Source organism: Urocitellus parryii, unplaced genomic scaffold (genome assembly GCF_045843805.1).
Source record: "Urocitellus parryii isolate mUroPar1 unplaced genomic scaffold, mUroPar1.hap1 Scaffold_53, whole genome shotgun sequence".
NCBI classification, from domain to species: Eukaryota; Metazoa; Chordata; class Mammalia; order Rodentia; family Sciuridae; genus Urocitellus; species Urocitellus parryii.
In genome coordinates this window covers 3,221,252-3,226,114 of record NW_027554068.1, presented here as the reverse complement: position 1 = coordinate 3,226,114, position 4,863 = coordinate 3,221,252, and the positions used below count along the sequence as shown (strand labels likewise).

Below are 4,863 nucleotides of genomic sequence, written 5' to 3'. Positions count from 1 at the left end.
CTTTTTATATTTTTTATTTTGAAGCATAGTCTCACTAAGTTGCTGAGGCTTCTTTGAATTTGCAATTCTCCTGTCTCAGCCTCCGGAGCCACTGCATGAATTTTCAATTCTTGAATTTGTTTTATCCTTGATTTTTTAAAGTTTGTTTTTCAGTGCATTATAGTTATACATAAAAGGAGAGTTCATTCTGACATATTCATAAAAGAAGTAACATAGTTTTCTCCATTTCAATCCTAATACTCCTTACCTCTTCCCTTTCATTTGCTTTCTCTCTGGTTCCCTTCCTCTTTTCTATTGGTCTTCCTTCTATGGTCTTATTTTTCACTTGATGCATTATAGTTACATATAAATTGGAACGCACTGTGATATATTCATAAATGTCCCTAGAATAATTTGGTTAACTACATTCCCCAGTTCTTCCCCTTCCCCTTGCCTCCTTCCTCCCCAATGTGTCCCCCTACCTGCAAAGCACACTTCTACTCTTCCAAAGTCCCTTCTATTTTTCTGAAAAAATAATGGTTAGATGTCATAGAAGAAAGTGGCAATGTCTTAATCTAATGCCTACTGTCTGGCCCAATGTCTCTTCCATCCTTGTCAAGGGAGTTATAACCTTTTATCCTGTCATTCAACACTATCACTCAATTGCTTTTTAAAAATTTTTTGGTTGTAGATGGACACAATATCTTTATTTATGTATTTATTTATTTTTATGTGGTGCTGAGAATTGAAGCCTCACATGCACTAGGCAAGTGCTCTATCACTGAGCCGCAACCCCAGCCCTCAACTTTTTCTTAATTATCTCATTTGCAAATACTCTTTCTCTTAAAAATTTTTCACAGGAAACTGGAAAGGTAGTAGAGGTTTTTGAAAATCTATTGCAGGACTGGAGTTGATACTCAGTGAAAAAGCATAAGCTTTAGCATGTACAAGGTCCACAAAGCCCTGAACAGAGGAAAAGAGGGAAAGAAAAGGAGAAGAAAGAAAAAATGAAAAGAAAGGAAGTCCATTGCAATAACTCCCTTCTAAAAATCTATAGTCTAGAACTATGATAGCAGAAGAGAAAAATGAACAGATGAATGTAAAAGACAAATTCATTTGATCTGATGATTAATGATTCACAGATTATGGGGAGAAAGAAAAAGAGGCAATTACTAATATATGCATGGAAGGAGTGTCAAAATTGAGAAAGTTAGAGACAACTGTTTTAGAGAAATTGATAAATTTAGTTGAAATTAGTAATAAATTAATATATAGGTTATTTTGGTAGAAAATTTATCACTGACAGTATGGCATGTTAGAAAAATCAATATAATTTTATGTGTATTTTTATTTTACTACTGTGAACTTCATAAAGATGAGTTCTAAATCTAATTCATTGTGTAATCCCAGCACTGATCTTACTGCCTTTAATAGTTAAAATAATTTTCAGTTGAGTCAACTCAACTGAAACTGGTAGAGCGCTTGCCTAGCAAGTACGAAGCACTAGGTTCGATCCTCAGCACCACATAAAAATAAACAAATAAAATAAAGATATTGTGTCCAACTACATCTAAAAAAATTTTTTAAAAATCTAATGGACATATGTATTTTTCCTCAGTCTTAAAGGATATATTCCCAGAAAATTTAAAACTCAGTATGTTGAAATGTCATCAGTAATTCATTTAGAATTTCTGCTCATAAAAATAATCAATTCAGAGGGGGGATAGTAGAGAATAGGACAGACAGCAGAATACATCAGACACTAGAAAGGCAATATGTCAATCAATGGAAGGGAAACTGATATGATACAGCAATTTGTATACGGGGTAAAAGCGGGAGTTCATAATCCACGTGAATCAACCGTGTTATATGATGTATTAAGAACTATGTAATGTTATGAATGACCAATAAAAAAAAATAATAATAATCAATTCAATGCATTATGTTACTAACATAAGCAAATATATTATGCTTTCAGACAGTAATTGCTCCTTAGTAAACTTACTGTTGAAAATGCCTATGTCCAATATCAAATAAGATTTATGTCTAATACAGATCTTCATTTTGGAGTAATGGCTTTTTATTAAAAATACTTACTGTTCTGTTTTTCACCAAGAGCAACCAATGTTTCAAGAACTTTAATTCCCTCTTGAACATCCAAAAGTTCATTGTTACTGGCTGGTCTGTTTCTTTCAACAGCTTTTAGCTTTTCAACCACTATGGGGGCTAATGAATGGATGTAGGGAGTTGAAAGGGCATGGTTGGAATGCTGGAAGACTGAGAGGAGAAGCTGGTAACATTTGGCTTGAACCTATGTAAGGAGATCATTCAATCAATTAACACATGATAGTTCTTATCTGCTCTACAATCACATTACATCTTAATATGTATGTAATACAGCACAATGAAAATATAAATGTTATTTTCCATATAAGAGAAATGAAAGAGAGTAATGGAACTTTCTTTCAATAAGCTAACTGAATAAACCTCTCAAAAAAATCGGAATCTCTCAAAATAATTCTTTATACCAATTTAAGTTTTGTAGCCATAGAAAATAAAGTCTCACTGGCTTTTAGATTAGAAAAAACTTCATATGAATAATTATTTTTTAAAAAAGGAAGAAGGAAAGGAAGAAAAGTTGTAAGTATTGGGGGAAAATAGTGGAATAAAATTGTTTCAGCAATTTGTAGAATACAAATTGCCAAACTTCACTGACATCAGAAATACCTGGGGAGCATTTTAAAAATACAGATTCCTGAGTCACAACTCTGAAGACCCTGATTCAGGGAGCTAGGGAGCCAGGAATGTTCCTAAGTTGTTTTATTTTTCCTGATACACAGAAGATTTGATAATCATAACTTAAGACTTCACCACTGTAAAATAATAAAACATGTTTTCTAAAAAAACAAGTTTTGAATAGGCTTATTAAAACATGTAATAATAAATTTATCCATTAATGTAGTGAGTATCATTTAAATAAATATTGGAAACCCTGAAAATCTCTCCTAATATGGCCAAGAACTAATCAAAGATATTAGAGAATTTCTGCATATTTAAGTAAACATACAAATGTGTTTCTTTTATAGTTAAACCCAGTGATATTTTCTAGTTTTTCCATTTAAAACTCTTACTGTAAATATTTAGGTTTTCCTTATATATAACACATTTTAGTGAATCAACCAGATATTCTCCTGATAAAGTGGAATGTTTGCTTAGGTGTAACTTACCCATGGGTCACATGAATTTAATGCATTTTTAAATGTGTTCATGCAGCCATTCTGTAATGACTGAACTCCTATTATTTCACTACAGCAGACCACAGGAAGAGTGCAATTGCTGTCAGCATGCTAACTTCATCAGGTGTGGACACAGAATCTTCTGAAAATGAAAAATGGAAAAAAAGTGCCATTTCCAAAACTTTTGGAAATTTAATCTTCAACAACTCTCTCCTGCTCCTAACATTAATCAAAGTTTATCAAGAAAATAAATTAAAATGTTACCATTTTGAAACATGTAATTATACAGCATCTACGAAACTGACTATTATCCCTTTCCTGGTTGGAGCCAGGCCTCAGCCTGACCTGAAAAAGTCCCCATGCAATGGAAGCACATGACCCTATCTAAAGCTTCTGGTTTCAGTGTGACCACAGCTTCTCTGTTTAAGCACAATTGCCTACCTACTCATCATGCATTTAGAGTATGGATACCAGCACTTGCCTGTGTCTCCACACCCATAGGCAGGTGATTATGGGAAGTTAGATAAGATTCTTATATTATACTTCCAATTCAGCTTTTTCTCCAAGCTCCCTATCTCAATGTGGCTGCAAAGTCTGAATGGCTTAGCTTAATAATTCCTGTCTTCTTTCTTCCTCCTTTGTCTTTGCCCCTCCAGGTACCTGGGAATTCCTTCATAGTAAAGAACTGTGGGGATTCTCCTTGATATCAGGTGTTTGGCTCTGCTGGAAAACGTGTGGAATTCATCCCAATCCTGAAGCCTGGTGTACCTGCACACCACAGGGAAGTAAGACAATCAGAGCCACCCCTGGGGACAGGGAGCTCGAATCCTGTCCACTGCTTCTGGGTGCAGTTTCCAGCCCTGGGGCTCTGGGGGCCTCCTGCCTGAAAACACAGGAGGCTGTGGGCCACGAAGCCCCGAGAACACGGAATTCACTGATGGTTTGAAATGAATCAGATCCTTAGGAGCACCCAGGTAATGTTAGCCATCATCTTTCTTTAGAGTCTAAAAAGAATGAGACATATCAGACTATGAATTCTTGGCTTGAAGACACTGCTCCAGTTTTTCCAAAGAGAGATGCAGGGGCCAGCACTCCTGAGTGGTGTAAGCAGACTGGTGAACTCAGTTCCACCTGGGCTCCCCTTTTAAATGTGAATTCTCAGGTCCCCAGATTCTACTAAATAGACAGGTGGGGCCAGGTGATTTTTTTTTGAGACAGCATTTTGACATGTTGCTGAGGTTGGCATAGGTGTATACCACCATGCTCACCTTTTCCAGGTGATTCTTATGCCCACTAAATGTGAGACGCATTGGCCTAGGACACAACTGTTAAAAAACTCTCCAGTCAAAACAGAAAAAATTAGAATGACATTTGGACTATTATTGAACTTCAACCCACATGGCAAGTGAATTTGACTTTGAACATTAATTGGCAAGGGTAATTAATTTGGAGATTTTGAGTTCTCCCAAGTAATTTTATAATAAGAAGGCATTTCGATTCAAATTTGAAGCTGCTCTGATTTGTGACATTCTATATAAGAATGTCTCCATATTGTCACTGACTCTCATCTCAAGACCTCTAGTGAACAATGTGGCTGCGTGTAGTTGAAGGTGGGTGGGAAATAGACTGGAAGGACTTTGAGCTGAGG

The 4,863-nt window shown here is 35.7% G+C and overlaps 1 non-coding gene across 1 annotated transcript; it reads right to left on the bottom strand.

Annotated features, from left to right (window-relative positions):
• Positions 1-507: 507 nt before the first annotated feature.
• LOC144252735 (U6atac minor spliceosomal RNA) lies at positions 508-632 on the bottom strand. The gene has a single exon (XR_013343048.1). It is a non-coding gene; the product is annotated as a U6atac minor spliceosomal RNA (small nuclear RNA).
• Positions 633-4,863: the final 4,231 nt, after the last annotated feature.